The sequence below is a fragment of the Lycorma delicatula genome, chromosome 3 (assembly GCF_047948215.1).
Source record: "Lycorma delicatula isolate Av1 chromosome 3, ASM4794821v1, whole genome shotgun sequence".
NCBI classification, from domain to species: domain Eukaryota; kingdom Metazoa; phylum Arthropoda; class Insecta; order Hemiptera; family Fulgoridae; genus Lycorma; species Lycorma delicatula.
This window is the reverse complement of record NC_134457.1, coordinates 28,412,563-28,431,483: the sequence shown is the minus strand read 5'-3', so window position 1 is coordinate 28,431,483 and position 18,921 is coordinate 28,412,563. Positions and strand designations below refer to the sequence as shown.

General features: G+C 27.1%; 1 protein-coding gene across 1 annotated transcript in view; it reads left to right on the top strand.

Annotated features, from left to right (window-relative positions):
* The window catches only part of LOC142320865 (semaphorin-1A-like), a 465,152-nt gene that overhangs the window by 394,266 nt on the left and 51,965 nt on the right, over nucleotides 1-18,921 (top strand). The window lies entirely within an intron of this gene.

The window sequence follows — 18,921 nt, the reverse complement described above, 5'->3', positions numbered from 1 at the left end:
CTGTAGGAATCGCTTCCACAGCTACTGTTTTTCTTCGGCTCAGGTAGTCGAGTGATTGGATGTTTTCTTGGTAACGATGTCTTTTACGTTGCCCAAAAAAAGAGATCTTTCGGCGTCAAATCGGGATTTCGCAGTGGCCGAGCGAAGGAGCTTTTCTATCTACTCGGCCTTCTGGAAATCTGTCGAGTGCAGTCCGCATAACTTCTGAATGATGTGGAGTGGTCCTCCACATTTTCAATTCCTCCATATTTTCAACCTGCAGAAACACAAAGTTCCCTAACATGTCCGCGTGCATTATGCCCTTAAACATGCTCATGGAAAAAATAGTCCAAATATTCGATAACATACAAACATTGCATTCAAAACAATTATGTTCAAACATGCATTTTTTGACAGTTTTGGATGAATTTTACCGATTTTTGTGAGTTTTCTGGAACCCGTACTTTGCAATTACGGCGATTCACGACTTCATCAACATAAACTATTGCTTCATCAGAAAATTAAATGCGCTGAAAGTAGTTTTCATCAGCAATAATGAAATCTAACGTGGCTTTTACAAATTGGACTCTGTGGTTTACCGTTTCGTTTAATATAATAGAGTAGCTGCATTTAATAAGCACGAACTTTCAATCGATGCAAAAAAACATCAGGATAGTGATTTTAAGAATGTTTATTTGCCTACTAACACTATAAACCGTATTTTTTGACTTCTGAAAAGACAGTCAAATTTTTTTTCGGTACTTGATTTATACCTACCGTGTGAGTGTCTTTTCAAAACGCTTCCGGTTTAAAAAAAACTGTTCATTCTACTTTCGTGTGATTTTTTTTTTCACTCGGAAAATTTCTACGATAGACTAACATATGATTTCTTTGTACGATAGTCACTGATGTTGTTTCTGCGAACCGGTTTACGCGTTCTGCTTTGTTTTGTGGCGACGCTATCGTACTGAGCCCGGGCTAACAGCGTGGCTTATGCAGTAGTTTAACGCAGCTGAGCTGCTGTCTGATGGAGAATATATAAACTAAAACTTAATTGTTGATGCTTCAGTATTATTCATAATATATTACTGTACTGAGTGCTGCAAAATAAAAAATATATTCGTTCTTGAAATCACGGAATTTTTTTTCAAACACCCGGTATATTATAACTACGAGATTAACATATTAAGCTGATAGTCAGTAATAAAATAAAACTACATCATTTAAACTTATTCCTTTACACATTTATAAATAATATAAATCATTATTACTTCCAAAATTCAAAAAAATACATGGTTGAAATTTGTACATGATACTCTTTCTGACATTTACCTCTAGTGATTATCAATAACTGAAAATATAAATGAATAATTTCAGTCATTAAATGACAATGTGTATTGTTGTTTTTAACTTTGGTGTTCAGTATCAGTACACATCAATCTGGAATACATATTACAGTGTGGTAAATTAATATAAAAAAAGGTAAAATAAACTAAAATATTTATAATTTATTTTGAGTTTCTTAGATCAGCTTCATGTTTTTTTAATGTCAATAAAATTATAAAAATAAAATAATTGCGTTATCAAACAAAATTTGTGTAAAAAATAACTAAAAATAAAATCATTGAGATAATTATTCATCCGACTAAATTTATATTTTTAATCGATTAAAAAAACCTCAATGTTTTAATAAAAAAACTTCATGATGTGTAATCAACCTTAGCTTAAAAATGTACTTCTAAAATTATTAAAGTAAAAATAATATAATTGTATTTGTAATTACGTATAATTTTATGTATGTGGTTATATTAAAGTAAGAGTAAAAAAACAAGGAAACCACATGATTCATCTGTATCCATTAAACGTGTACACAAATTCGTCCTTAAAATAATTTTCAATAGCGGCTTCTGAATTGTGAATTATTTATAGTAATTTTTTTTGTATTTAATACATTTACCTTAACATTATTTCATGTGTTTTCATTTAAATAATTGATAATTGACTTTAACTACATCTATTTTTTTATCTTATAATTATAATTATTCTTCTTTTGACATCTATATTAAGAATTTTTATGTTCTGATTAGAATAAAGATTAAACAAAGAAATTAGGTAAGAATTAAATAAATTAATTAATATTAAAGAAATATATATTTCAATTTAGATTCGGAGTAACAGTACAAGGTGAAAAGATAAAGATGATACGATTTGCTGATGATATAGTAATTCTAGCTGAGAATAAAAAGGATTTAGAAGAAACAATGAATAGCATGGATGAAGTCCTACACAAGAACTACCGCATGAAAATAAACAGGAATAAAACGAAAGTAATGAAATGTAGTATTCAGTCAAAAATATAACTTTCTTACATAAAAAAATTAAACGTCAGGAAAACAGTTTTGAAAGTATATGTTTGGAGCATAAATTTATATGGAAGTGAAACTTCCATGATCGAAGTACCTGAGAAAAAAGATTAGAAGCTATTGAAATGTGGTGCTATAGGAGAATGTTAAAAATCAGATGGGTGGATAAAGTGACAAATGAAGAGGTGTTGCGGCAAGTTGATGAAGAAAGAAGCATTTGGAAAAATATAGCTAGTACAAGAGACAGAGTTATAGGCCACATATTAAGGCATTCTGGAATAGTCGCTTTAATATTGGAGGGACAGGTTGAAGGCAAAAATTGTGTAGGCAGGCCACGTTTGGAATATATAAAGCAACTTGTTAGGGATGTAGGATGTAGGGGGTATACCGAAATGAAACGACTAGCACTAGATAGGGAATCTTGGAGAGCTGCATCAAACCAGTCAAATGTCTGAAGACAAAATTAAAAAAAATATATTTCTGATTGGGGCATAAGAATATATTACATAGATCATGTCAAAATTGTATTTGGTGTTTACGTACTCTTAAAAAAAAGTTGTTAAAGTTTTGCATGGTTTTCCCGGCTTTCTGGCTTTGTCGGAAAGTCTTTTTATTATCATAATAAATGTTTAATTATTGTAAGTAACAAAATAATTTTTTAAATTTTGAGGCTCATCCGTAACAATGAGGCTTTTTTATTGATTATAATAATAAACCAAAATTAAATTAAGCATTAAAATTATAAATTTCAAATTAAAAAAAGTTTTTTATTATGGGGTCTTCCTTATTCTGTAGGGACAATTTAGTAAAAATTCATAGAAATGATCCAACAAAAAAATAAAAAATTTAATAAAAGAATTGTTTAAAAATATTGAAATGATAGTAATGAAAAAAATATTTTCTTATTTTGTGTCCAGGGTATATTAGAAGGACCAAAACTACTTAAATTTTAATTTCTCTTAAAATAACAAAGAAAAAAACTTTAATAATAAAAATTAAAAGAGTTAGAATCAAAAAACAAAGAAAAAAACAGAATATTATATTTTTTTAGAGGTGGAAGATAAATTTTATAAAAGGTTTTCCAAAAATATTCATATGTGTAGGTTAAGCTTAACAAATTTGCTGAAGTTAAGTTTTCCCTAAATCTAACGTCCTACAATAAAGTCTAAAACAAAAAAATAAAAATTTTCATAACTTTTCTCTATTTAAGGTCTGTGGTTTGTAATTTTGGAAAATTTTATATGTATATATATATATATAATATATTATAATATTATAATATATATATATATATATATATATATATATATATAATATATTATAATATATATATATATATATATATGTAATATTACTTTTATATTTTTAATGTTTTAAATACATATTTAAAATACAAAAGGAAAGTATTAACAGGTCCTCACATTCTTTAGACATAGGTCGACTGATTGACCAAAAATCCATATCAGAGCATCTCAGAAAAGAAAGGATTGTGGATAAGGAAAAGGGGTAAACAGGAGTAATGAAAATGATCAACTTATGGAGGGATTAAGGTATTTCTAGTAATACAGAATTAGAAATGGTACCTCCTAAGGGAACATTTCTAATTCTATTCAGGTAGTTAGTCTTCATCCTGCTCGAAAATTCCTTGAGAAATCACGGTATAATAATACCCTCAAGGAACTTGGGAAAACCCAGGGTTTTCCAAATATTAAAAATCTTGTAAGAATATGCTAAGACAGTGTCAAGTAAAACTCTTGTAAACCTTAGAATTAAATTTAATAGAACTACTTGTTAAATAATTAATAAATAAACTTTAAAAATTAAGAGAATTCCCAAAATTAATAATTTATTGTTAAAAAAATGAAATTTAAAAATTTCCTTTGATGATTGTGTTTCTCGGCTGGGTTTCTTTCATAGAATAATGTTTTCCTAAGGTAAAAAAAAACAAATACTTTGGTGTTGGTTAATTCATAACATAAATTCAAAGGTTGTGCATGGGAGCATGAATGGAAATTTTGTAGCAAATGAAAAATATCATGCCTGACTTGGAGTCAAACGTGAAACCTTGATAAAAGGCTGAAACACTCACATGTCGGGTTGTAATTTAATGCACAATTACAGACATAACTACTTTATAAAAGTTGCTTGTGATATAAGGTATACCAGAAATGCTTAAATTAATAAATGTTAATAACAATAGAAATTACAAAAAAAAAATATGTTTAATATATTCTCTTATTAGGGAAAAAATAGAAACATAGAATATAATAAAGGTATTATTATTATCATTGTTTATGATTTAACCCTGTCTAAAATTTATATAATATAAGGATTAAGAATTTCTATTCTTAATTATTTATTAAGAATTTATTGATTAATAAATAGTAAATAATAGTACTTACAAAATTATTTTTTGAAGAAGTTGTGAGCTGAGTTAAGACACTGAATATAAATTTTATATTAAACAAAGATACAGGAAAATTTCATCATGCTTCTATCTTATTTTTACTATTTGATGGAAGTGGTGGGGTTTACTGGTTCTATAATCATAGTTAATAGTCCCCATAATCATAGTTAGAAGTCAGGAAAACAGGAGAAGATTACTTCTAACGCTTTGAGATTTAGAATTGTTCAATTCAGTTTTTTCTTTTAATAATTACTTTACTAATAAACTACACTCTTTTTTTATGTTTGAACATGATTTTTTTTATGTTTAACATAATTTTCATGTTATTACTTTTAATAATTTTGAGTAGCCATAATTTTTATTAGATTTTTTCTTTTTTAATAATATGTTATTGTGTATCAAACAAGTATGAAACATCACTGCCATAAGCTTTCAATAACAAACTTTTGTAAAGGGACCTTTCAGATATTATTGTTGCATATAATTCTGTTACTAGGGAGTTTATAATCAGCAGAATGATTATTTGTGATGCAAACGTGCTACAGGGGTTGATCTTAGTGACTCAGCTACTCAATTAGTGTTTTATACATAAATATAATTGTCTATTTGTATATTTATTTATTTGTTTTTCTACTGATGTTCACATAAGACTCAAAAGCATCCAGGCCAATTTGATTAATTGTTTTATCAGTGTATTTATTGAGTCTTGGGGATGGTTTTAGGATAAATTTATCCATTTAAGTCCATTAATGAATAAACAATAATATTTAAATTGAGAGCTTGTATATTTTACATTATCATTTTTTATGAAGTAGTGTTTTGTAAATATTTGGAGCTGAAAACATATTGGTATTTCATTATCAAAATGGGTAAAAGTTTCTTGGTGTATCAGCTATTTAATAAAACGTTTTATTACATTCCAATTTACATAAGTTAAAAAGTGATGTAATATTTAATGACATCTATCTATAATTCCACTATTTTAATTTGATGGTAAATGCATTATCGTGATTTTTAAAGCATTGTATCAATTATTAATGTTTATTTTTTGTGTTGGTACTGTATTAACTTACTTAGGTTTAATGAAACTTGCAAAATAAACTTATTTTAATCTGTTATACTGATTTAGTGATTGAAATCTTATCTGTTTTTTTTATGTAATAATTTGATATATTTACCAATAGGTTATTCCATCTATTGATGAAAAATAAAAAATCTTTTGCATTTAATCACTTTGGATTCACTTAATAAAAAAAAGTAACAGGACAAAAAATTAAACCTTCTACCTTTATTCGCAATTTTTTTCTAGCTTGCCCAGTATAAAAAAAAACAACCAAAAAAAAAAACAGAAAGTATATTTGTAATAACTTTTGATAGAATTTTTACTTCCTTGTATGAAGTGATAACAAAAAATTTTGGTTTTCAGATTTCAAACGAAAATATCCATTTTGATCATCCCTGAATCCATTTTGACTTTTTTCAGCATAACATCTGTACATACGTTATGCATGTATCTCGCATAACTCAAAAACGATTAGCCGTAGGATGTTGACATTTTGGATTTAGGACTGTTGTAACATGTAGTTGTGCACCTCCCCTTTTGATTGCAATCAACTGAACCAAAAGTGTCCAAAAAAGCCCAAAATCAAAAAAAATTGGAGTTTGGAGTTTTTCTTAACTATAGTAATAAGCCCTCATTGAGAGCTTTTCAACAATATGAATAAGTAAGTGGTACATATTTTCATTGGTTCCAGAGTTATTGCCATATAAAATTTTAATTCATGAAATATTTGGATCTTACAAGGGGAAGGCACATCGGTTCAAATCAGACTTCATCCCCTTTTTTTAGCTTTATTTTTAATTTAAATATATTGATTTATTAATAATTATTAACCTCTAATTATAAAAAAATTTCACAGTAAATAATAATTCTAAAAGAATAAAAAAAATTGGAAAAATAACAGAGGTAATTAATGAAATAAAATTTTATGTACTTTTCATTTTTTTTTTAAATATGTTTATGTAATTTAATAGGCGTACAAGGAAGTCATGTGGTGCCACATAGATTTTTTTTATGAAATTTTTGGAATTTTCATTTCAGAGAAATTTATTTCAAATATTCTTTTGGAAAATTGTTTGAGGAAAATACTTCAAGTTATGAAAATTAAAGTAAATGGAAATTTAATTCACAATAATAGGAAATATTTTGAAATTTCAAACAGATGTTTTGTTATTATGTAGGAAGTTCATTATTATTTCTTTACTGGAGATATACTTTAGTAAAATATATCAGGGGCAAGAAGGTGAAAAATTATCACATGAAACTCTTATTTATTCTATTGGAGTTTTGAGTGAACAGTAACTACAGACTGAGATTTGGAGGAACAGTGGATAAGACAGTTTGCCATTCTGTATTTCAATAATTAACAGACTTACTTTTTTTTTTAATTTACTATGTCTTAAAATATTTTCTTTAACTATTTAATGTATTGCCTTATACCAATAGAATTGGGTTTTGAATTCCCGTAAATTTTAATGGTTTAACCTACATTGTTTCTATTATTCTATAGAATGTACCTAAATATTTATTAATTTATACATTTTTTTACACTATGTTTTACTGAAAGCAAGTTTTTATTTTAGTGATTATATTGTAGTAACAAGTTTAGAAATTATTTTAATCATAAGTAAATTTTATTAATAAAAATTTCATTTATAAAAAATATATTGAACTATCAACTATTAATTTTAATTTTTAAAAATTAATTGGTTTCCAACTGATCAAATCTTAAATATGTTAATATCATCAAATAATATGAACTAATATACAGATTATTTTTAAAAAATCCTCAGTTTCAAGTATTATTTAAACAGCATTATATTTAATGTATTATTTACATGTATATATCCTGAAGTTTTTTGGTGTTTAAAGAACTTTGATATGTGCAACATTCATTGCCCTACACATATCCAGATGGTAATTTAGCTCCTCCCATTTACTCTTCAGCATGTCTAGTGTAATAGATGCTACTGAAGTAACAATACTGTTGGGTGCAGGTAGTTGATGTCATGAATTTTCTCTAAATAAACAATACTTACCCACTTACTCGTCAACATGTTAATGTAGTAGATGCTACTGAAGTAACAATACTGTTGGGTGCAAGTAGTTGATGTCATGGATTTTCTCTAAATAAACAATATTTTTCATATGCCCCCACAAAGAGAAATCTAGTGGGGTCCTGTCTAGGCTCCTAGGTGACCATACGATTAGCCTCCTCTATCCACCAGCTTTGAAAATGAATGTTTAATGCAGCACGGACACAATTGCTTTAAAGCATCATGTAGCTGATAGAAAATTAATCTTTTCTCTTCTTCAATATTGTCAATCTGTGGAAAGACATAAATTTTGAACATATCACAGAAAATATCTCCATTAATTGTGCTATCTACAAAAATGAATGGGCCTACAATACAGTCATTCATCAGTTCACACCAAACATTGATTTTGGGAGAGTCACACTGTGTTTGATAATTTCATGCAGTAGCTCTGATGCCCAAATCCTGCAAGTTTTTTCAATTTACCGACCAAGCCACTAATGTGGAATGTTGCCTGATCTGAAAACATCACATTTTTCAGGTAGTTCTCATTTTCATCAATATTGTTAGCACTAAAATTACAAACTCCAGTCTTTTCCCTTTGTCATTATGTTTAATTTCATATAAAAGTTGTATCTTATACACACATAGTCTAAGACACTTACACATCACTTTGTACGCTGTACATTTAGATATTCCTAACTCTAAACTATGCATTGCTAATGAAATTTTTGGGCTATGCATACAAGAAGCTCGGCGGATCTGTTCTACAGATCCCCTGTATCCTCTGTTGACTTCCCCTTTAAGACACTGTCTCTTTCTCTTTCCTTAAACTGATTAAACCATTGAAGTATTGTTTTATTCGTAGGCATGGCACCACCATATTCACATCGATAATTACACTGAACTGTGATAACTATCTTGTTTGGGTAAACCAAATCATGCACTGAGCTTTCTGCTGTGGTGTCATCATGACCAAGAGTGAGACAACTGACCAGATATGCAGTGAAGGTCACACAGTGATGTCAACTGCAATGAATATTTACTATGAATAGCTTAATAATATAATGAACATAAATATGACATTTGTATAAATTAAAATTTCCACTTACCAACAATTTTCAATAAATCTAAAAATTAAATATAAAATATAATTATATATTGAGAAGTTACACATATGGATTTTGAATTACATCTTCTATGAAATCCCTGATGATGGAGTAGTGACTCCAAAAGTACTAGGACATATATATTGATAATTATTGGTAAGTGGAAACTGTAATTTATAAAAATTGTGTTAGTACCAATGGTGCCAAATCCTTAGGAAATTAAATAAATATGAAAACTGATGCTTTTAGCTAACTGATTTCATTATTTAATTATGATTTTTTTAAACCAAGGAGTTCTTTTGTAAATACCCCGTATTTATTTTTTTTCATGTTTACTGAAAAAAAGGATAAATCAAACAACCAAATGAAGATGTATTTAAAAAATGGAAAAATGTTTTTTTTTTTTTTTTTTTTTTTTTTTTTTTACCTTTCAACAGAATTATTAAGAGAGAATATGTCATATAAATGGCTGATGAATTATATATTGATAAATTTACTTATTTGCAGAACCTTATTTCTACCTCTGACATTTTATCCTCTTCTTTTCTTCTGTTCAATTGAGTTTTCACAATGTATATCAAAATTGGAACATTTGTTTTACTATGTTTTGTTACTGTTTTCCAGTACCTGTGTATACCACATCAGTCCCCTAATACTTTAAACCTGCTGCACATAATTTTTAAATAACAATGAGTCTAAACCTGTTTAATGAATATGATAAATTTGTTGCTTAAACGTTGCATACTTTGCATTAAAATTACAATAGTTTAAGATTAATGAAAATATTGCATGTGAAACAAAGGGTATTATGAGATGAAAGAGAATGCACATATCAGATAAAATGGTTCCCTTTATAAAGTACAAAAAGAAATGACTGCTGCTTATCACTAATGGTATGTAAGTAAACATTTTATATAATTACATTTTATATATTTTATTGTTTTTTGTGAGTGGGAGAATATTGGAATGAGTTAAATATACTGTATATAGTTGGCAATAATTTTTTTTAAATATATGACTATAAAGCTAGAAAATAGGATATTGGAATATAGATAAGTGTAAAAATGAAGATTATTAGAATAGCTAATCATGAAATTAATTTAAAATAAGAAATAATGCAGCTAGCTGGAAAGCATGAAAATCAGAAGAATGAAAAATAAATAAGAAGCAGAATAAAACTGGCAAAATAATAATTTAACAGATGCTCAAGTACTTCTGTTAAGTGTTAAATTGTTCTGTACTGAAAAATAAAATAAAATTAAATCTCAAGAAACATCTTGTGAAGTGCTTTGTTATGAGCTTTCTCATCAGAAAGCTCACACCAGAAAGCTTCACACCCGTACATCTACGGGTGTGAATATAAGCTCCACAGAAGAGAGGAAAGGAGTGATTAGACACCTTTGAAATATAAGTGTTGAGAAACATGGAAAAAATAAATTGGAACAAAGTAAAAAATATTGCAATCTATATAAGGGTGAATAAGGAAACTTCTCTTCTCATACAGCTTGAAAAAAAATGCCAAGTACTGTTACATAATATTTGTGCTGTAGTAATATTTGCATGAGAGTTGAGCCACTGCTGGATGTTACTAATAGAAGAAAAAATAACGGAGGATTATATTCTAAAAGGACTATCTCTATAAACATGTGTAAGGATCAGTGGGAGGTAAAAGAGGAAGAGGATGTCAAAGGATATAACTGGCAGATCATGAAGGAAACAGTAAGTATAAAAAACAAGAAAATGACCAGGAACAGAGTTGAATGAAGACTCCACTAGTATCACAGATTTGCCTTAGAGCACTATATCTCTATTGTTAACTTACATATGTTGTTTGGTACCATTTTTACTTCCTTGTATGAATTAAAGGAAGTATTGTGAACGTGAAAAATTCCGGTTTTCAGATTTTAACAGAAATATCCATTTTGACCATTCCTGAATCAATTTTGACTTAATTTCGCTGTGTAGTCTGTACATATGTATCTCGCATAACTGAAAAACGATTAGCTGTAGGATGTTGAAATTTTGGATTTAGGACTGTTGTAACATCTGGTTGTACACCTCCCTTTTTGATTGCAATTAACTGAACCAAAAGTATCCAAAAGAGCCCAAAATCAAAAAATTTGGATTTTGGATTTTTTCTTAACTATAGTAATAAGCTGTCATTGAAAACTTTTCAACAATATATCTTAAATGTCTTATTTTCATTGGTTCCAGAGTTATAGCCAAATGAAATTTTAATTAATGAAATATTTGGATCTTACAAGGGAATGCACATAAGTTCAAATCAGACTTCAACTCCTTTTCTTTGTTTTTAACTTTTTTTTTAATTTAAAAAATATTGATTTATTAATAATTATTAACCCGTGATTGTAAAAAACTATTTACAACAATTAATAATTCAATAACAATAAAAAAAATGAAAATAATCAGAAGTTATTAGTGAAATAAAATTTTATGTAGTTTTAAAAGTGTGTATATGTAATTTAATAGGCATTATTTCATTTGTGTATATGTAAAGATTTGGTGAAACATTTGATTATTTAATATTAATTGAAAATTATAATTTAGAAAATTTTTTCTTTTGGATTTTCTAGTTTAATTACTGTTTAATTTTATTTAATTATTCTGGAATTTCTGTTTAATTTCAGTGACTAAAAAATAGACCCTCACAAGAACAACATATACACTGAAGCACACATGCCTGATCTTTAATAAATTGCAAAAGATTCTTATCTTTTAGGTCATTACTCCTGTGATATTGTCAGACAATATTCTCCCTAAGTCGAAGTGGATCATCATTTCGTTTATTTGTTTTTTTTGCCATTCATTTAATTGCTCTTTGGTTTGATACAATTCTTCTGATCTTAATTTGTGTACACGTTCTTTTTTTAGTTTTCAAATTTTCTCTCTCTTTATATTCATCATCCACTCTTAACCTTTTTATTCTCTCTTTGGTTTTAACATTTTCTTCCTCTTTATATTTATTATCTTCTCTTAATGTTAAAGGGACTTTTACTCTATCGTAATATTTCATGTAAGATTGTTGAATTAATAATTGTATAAATATTTGTTGTTAATAAAAACTAATATTTCAGCAATTGTGTAACTGTCCACTTTATTAAAGAATTGGAGGAACGTGTCTCACTTTCAAATGAAATAAGTTTAAATGAAGTGTAGGGCAAAAAATGTCTACATGTAATTTAATAGGCGAATGATTAACAATCATTCATTTGAACTTTAATAACTCACCCTTTATTATGAATTTTGTAGTTAATGTTGTTAATCTGAAGGTTTTCCTTGACCCTCAAAAAAATACTGGAATAATTTCTTTTATCTATGGACTGGCATATCTAACTATTTTTTTATGGGTGTCCACATCAGATTTTTTATTCATGTTCATTTTCACATAGTTGTTTTATTATTAATGTGTTTATTTTCATAAAATTATTATTTTTATGTACAGACTATAATCTATCTTTGTCCTTTTTTATTTATTAATTTTTTATTGGTAAATTTTATGTGGTTTCCCACATCTTCCTTAATGATGCACACATTATACTACTAATTCAAATGACGTAAAAATTGAAAGTATTTAGTTGACAGTGTTTCAAAAATTAGTGTAATAGCAGTACGCTACTAATTATTTAATTTTTAGAATTTTTTAAATTTCTATTAATAAATTAAAAATTAAATTTTAAAAATTTCTTTGTCAAAAGTACTCTAATTTTTAAATATTACTGGTTAAAAACATACAATTATTTTATATCCTTGTTTCACATGCACAAATAACCTTTGCTTAATTTCACTTAATACTTTCCAAATTTTTATTTTATTTTATACTTTATTTATTTATTTTCTTCATATGTTTGCTTTCTGTTATTAAATGTCTACATTTTTTACTGTTATTTATTCATTTGAACTTTAATAACTCACCCTTTATTATGAATTTTGTAGTTAATGTTGTTAATCTGAAGGTTTTCCTTGACCCTCAAAAAAATACTGGAATAATTTCTTTTATCTATGGACTGGCATATCTAACTATTTTTTATGGGATCTGTATTATCCATACTAATATATCAATTTGAATAAAGTATTAATTTGCTTTTTTATGATCACTTTCAAATATTTATTTTCAACAGTGTTAAAATAAATAAGATATCCTTTAAAAATTTATTAAATTTTTTTTTCTAATTTTTACAAATTTTACTTTTCATTCTGTCTGTTTTAATATTAAATTATTTCAGCAAAAATCTGATCGATTGTGATGCTATTATATCTTCTTTAGATTATTTAGAATTAATACAAAGATATAGATAGTGACGAAGTTGTTTGATAGAATAGATGCTTTTTTTCGGATACCTGACCACTATGATTTCAGAAGAGTAATTTCTAATCCTATGTTTATGAAAATATATAGATAGAAGAATTGCAAAATAGAAAGGAAAAGAATAGAGAGATTTAAAATGTGGTGTTAAAAAGGAAGATGTTAAAAATTATACGGATCAATTAAGTATGGAATTAATAAATCCTGAGATGAATAGGAGTAGAGAGCATTTTGTGGCAAAATCTTGTGAACAGGCAAGTTAAGTTTGGTGTGCCCTCTTTTAAGAAAACTAGTTTTAACTGATTTGATGATAAGAGGACTTGTAGGGAGTAAAAACTGTAGATGAAGAAGATTGGAATATGTAAAGCAGATAATTAAGGATATAACATGTAGTAATACAGTGATGTTAAAAGAATAGTGTAAAATAGAAAGTAATGGAGAACACATCAGACTTGTCAACTAAATGATTACTAAAAAAAAAAAGAATGTGTAATGTAATGTTTATTTAGTGTTTATGTTAATGTTAGGTAGTTTTAGAGCTGTTAAATGTATACATGGTAATGCTAAAGAGTTTGTAATGTCTATAAATGTAGTTTAGATGTGTTGAATGGATATGGTATGAAGCCTATGTACAGTCAAAGAAACTCAACAGATTGGGCTTCAGGGTTGCCAGTCCCTGTATTTCCAGAATGAGAGCCCGTAAGGGAATTTTTTTATGTAAACATATTATGTAGATTTAATACACGGGTAACACAGGTGTTTCAAACAAGTAAAAGAAGTACCAGAGAGGGTTATTTAAGATATATAACTGTTAAAACAATTTTATTCAGTTCTCTCCTTAGAATATTATGCTGTAATTATAGTTTGTTTTGCTACTGTTGCATTTTCTCTTGCGGAATGAAAGAATAAATAACTTAAAAAGGGCTCTGTACTAACCTTAATGACTTGAGATAAAATAAGCATAGCTTGGTAGAAGAGAGGAATGGTAGAGGGCGCTTAAAGCCTGAAATCCTTTAATCCCAGCCACAGTTTCAGCAGTTCAGTCTTCCATTTCTGTTCTCACTCGTCCCCCACCATATCACCCTCCGTTAAATACAAGGAATATCTCTTCACTATTCCAATTAGAGAGATACTGACTAAAATTAAAACCTTTTACGTGAAATAAAATTTCTGGATGGACTGCTACTATTATGACATCGAAAATAAAATGCTTCTTTAGAAACACCTTTAGTGTCATTCAAAGAAGCTTTACCAAATGTTTTGTAATTGTTAAAATTTACATAAATGGAGAAAATTTATTAATTAATTAGTTCTATATTTCCCTTTTATTCATTAGAAAAACTTTAAATTGCCAACTTAAGTTAATTATTTTTTTAAGCTTTGATTTAATATAAGTCTTTAATGATTATTTTTAATTAATCTTTCAGGAATTTAGATAAAATTTTAATTCTATTAAACCTAGACATGTTCACTTTTAATAAAGAAATCGTTGAATAAGTTATTAAATTATTATTATTATTAAATTTCATCTTTAATAGTATAAAGGATAAAAATTATGAAAAGATTTAAAAAATAATTAGGAAAACCTTTGTAATTGAACTGCATATAAATGTGTGTAGTTAATAATAAGAAATTTGCAAAAATAATTATTATGACTATGTATTAAAAATTCTTAATAGCATATCAGAAAGGAACAGACATATTTTAATTAACTTTATAAACCATCTAATGTAATGAATAAAAGGTAAACTACTTTTTTGTTATTTTTATCCTTTTCATCTATTTCTTCATTATCGCTATCAATTCTTTTAGAATTCACTTAGTAAGGAAAGGAATGGGTTTTATATTCTTTAATATATTTAATAATTTTTGTATAGTGATGAATTAAAAGCAGCATCAATAATCTTTGAATCTTCTATGTACTATAAGGGCAAAATAGCTTATTTCCTTTGTTTATATTCAAGTTACAAATTATTGTATAAAAAATATTTATTATTTAAAATAGACTAATACTAACTGATGGCAGGCTCACATATTTTCTAAACATGGTTACATCAAACCTCTCTTCTTATAAGTAAATAGTAAGTTTTTTAACATGGCTGTTTAATTACTTAAAATTGATACAGTTTTTCTTGATGAATTTCTTTATTTTTTTTGTTGATATTCATGTAGGATTATGATTGTTAATATCACATGCATGTCTGTCTTTGCAAGGATTTGCGTGACTATTCTTGCAACATTTATTAGTTTTAATAAGTTGAATTGATTTAACAAACTGTGTCTCTTTTTCAAAACTATACTAAAGTAAAAATTTTCTTCCGAATGATGTTCTGATTGTAGGAACACTTAACAAATTTAACTTTGTATTTCAATTAAGAAAAAATTATATATGGTTCACCGAAATGTAGCATTAAAAAAAAATTATCCTCAGACTATGTTTTTTTATGTTAAGACAGAGGATATTAATTTAAATAAACATTGTAGTAACCTATATATGTCAAAATTTTGTCTCATCTTGTTCTAAGCAATGTGATAAATTATGCCCATCTTTCAAGATAGTCTTTCTATGCATTGATTTTTTTCTCTCCTCTCCTTTTCTATTTTGTTTTTTATTCTTTCTTATATAAATAGATACCATGGGAATTATTTAACCATTCTACAGGCTTGATCTGCAGTAGCATGTTAACATTAATTGTAAGTAGGTGGAACCAGTACATTTTTTAGTAAAATTGTAGGTTGCTTCTGAGTTGGAATTACACAGAAAGTCTAGCAAGGATGTAGTAGTTCAACTTGTGTTAAATTTAAATTTTATCATGATATTATTAATGTTACTTCACATTTTACAATCATTTTGCTATTTCTAGATAATTTTTAGTACAATATTGTACTATCAAATAAACTTTAAGTCTGCCTTTTGTTTGACAATTTTTTCGTAAAATTCAGGTTATTTATATTACATTCTTATGTCATAATATCACTAATCATAATAACGTAAGATAGCATAGGATAGTTTGTAAAGTGACATAAAATTGCTGTTTTGCTATTTAGAAGAATATGTGTTTTTGCTACCATAATGTTTAAAACACCACTATTGCATATACAACATACTATTATATTAATTTGTGATTTTCTATTGTGGTAAAACGTTTTTCTGTACAAAACAAGATAATAGTAATTACTGTTCTCTTAATTACTTGTTCTTATAGTTACTGTATATACACATAGTTTTACTTATGTAATTTAACCAATTTACAGACTGTATTATTATCTGTAACCTGACCTTGGTTTGGCTATTTATCATGTAAAACTGAAAGCTGCAGTATTTTCTCCTTCCATAATTTACATAACATATATGTTAATATTTCTTTTGCCATTTAAAATATATATATAATTTTTTTTATCTGTTACAAAAATTAATTTAATTTTCTCTTTTTATTCATGACTATCAGTGTTAAAAATGATTCAAAACTGATAACTTTTTAAAATAAACTGAACCATTCCATATAAAACATTTTGAAGTATGTTAAAAGTGTTTTTTTTTTTATAAAATTGGTTCAGTTTGTTAAATGATAATGTTTATAATTTTATATGACCAATTTAACATTTGATGCTGGTATTCATAAAATCATTTAAAATTTTGAAATGATTACATTCAAGTTTTTTCAGCCAATTTAGTGCAGCTATCTTTCTTGTTAATTCATTATGACTCTTATTGTCATAAGTAAATGTTTAAGTCTATTATAGTAATGGAAGCAACAGCAAAATCTTAAAGCTCAGACAGAAAATACCTATCTCATGCTAGTATTTGGGGAAGAGATAGAAACTTTAATAAAAAAAAAAAAAAAAAAAAAACAGTTTGTTAACATATATGTGATATGATAATTAAGATTTTTAGTAACTTTTTAAAGAAAAGTGTGGTATTACTTTCAGTCACATGGTGTGAGGGGGATGAAAATAACCCCTTTCTTTACGCTTTGAGATATGAGGATATGAAAATACCATTTATTTTAAACTGGGTTTCCTTATATATGCCTATGTATAAAATTTTATGGCTCGAAAATCTCCAAAACTACTAGATCAATTTCTTTGAAATTTAGTTGTAGAATAATGTATCCGAAGCTGTGTATGTGAAAATTTGTGGTTCTTGAGTTATGCTCAATTTAAGCTGAAAAAGTGTTAAGGTTATATTGACTATGTAGTATTTTTCATACATGTTTCTGCAGTGAGTCGGAGGTAAGGGAGTTGAAACTTTTTTTTTTTTTATGGATCAAAGGTTTTTTTTTGTAAAATTTTAGATTAGTATGAGTTGATACTTTTTCTAAATAAAATAAAATAAAGTTTATCTTCTTGCACAGAACTGCACAAGAATTTTTTTTATGACAATAAAATTTATAAGATTACATTCAAAGCATAATCATATATTTTAATTACGATAGTTTCACTTAAATTCACTTTTTTAAAAGTGATTCCAGCAAATTATTGGGTTTATTTTTTAGTTGCATTAATATCATCATTAAGCAGAATTATGACGATGGTCTTCTGCTTATAGCAGTAGATAACTCTGTTTTAATTTTTTATTATTTATATCAGTGATGGGCATTTTGGGAAGAGATAACATACTATTTCTCACCATTAATTGAATTTTATTTAGATATAGTTTTTATTTTTTTTTAAGTTTATCTAGTTTTTAAATAATTTATAATTTTTTATTAATATCTAATGGTAGTAATTCACAAGAAGATAAACTGTTACTGATAACAGTGTTTTATTTACATGATTCAAATCTAGATGAGACAAATATCTACAAATAAGACAAATATCTACAAGATGCCTAGTAATCTATTGACTTCATGGGGAATTTGCATCACACTCAAACATTTGCAAGATTCCTACTGTTCATTTACACATTAAAACTAAAATTTTGCAAAAAAATGTGTTCTTATTCCAATAAATAAACATACTCTTTTTGTACAATGCACTAATTAGTACAATCATTTCAGTTTCATTTATATACTCATGAGTTGCTGTGTTTGCGTGCGCGCGTGCGTGTTTGTGTGTGTAAGTGCTTGGATGGTATTTCTCTGTATGATCTTGTGTGCATTGTCTTTAGTTTTGAAAATGACAGTCATCTTATTATTGAAGAATATTAGCATTTTTCTATAATTGTAAGTTGATTTTGATGGTTCCTGTATATTTTAGTTGCCATTACATAAAAATTTTAGGCGATCTGATATGAGATACAAATTACTTCTAAAATTGACATTTGAACATTCCATGCAAATCTTAATAAGGAGTAAAGAATTAAAATTCCTTCTTCACTAATATGTTGTATTGCATACAACATATCAAGCCTACTGAAATATGGTTGTGTTCTATAATTGACTCCTTCACTCTGCTCACTACAGACTGGCTGTTTAATGACTATAACTTTTATATCTTGGATAGTTTGCACGTGTCACAACACAATAAAGACCGGGGAAAACAGTGCAAAGCAAGAAATTAATGTACCCTTTCAGCTGAGAAACAATTGTTTACATTCAACCATTGTTTGGGTATATATTGTCTATATTCAGTACAAGATTTTAGAATTGTGTGGTTTCTATCAGTAGGTTGATTTTTGATTTTGTTCTACATTCTGTGTGG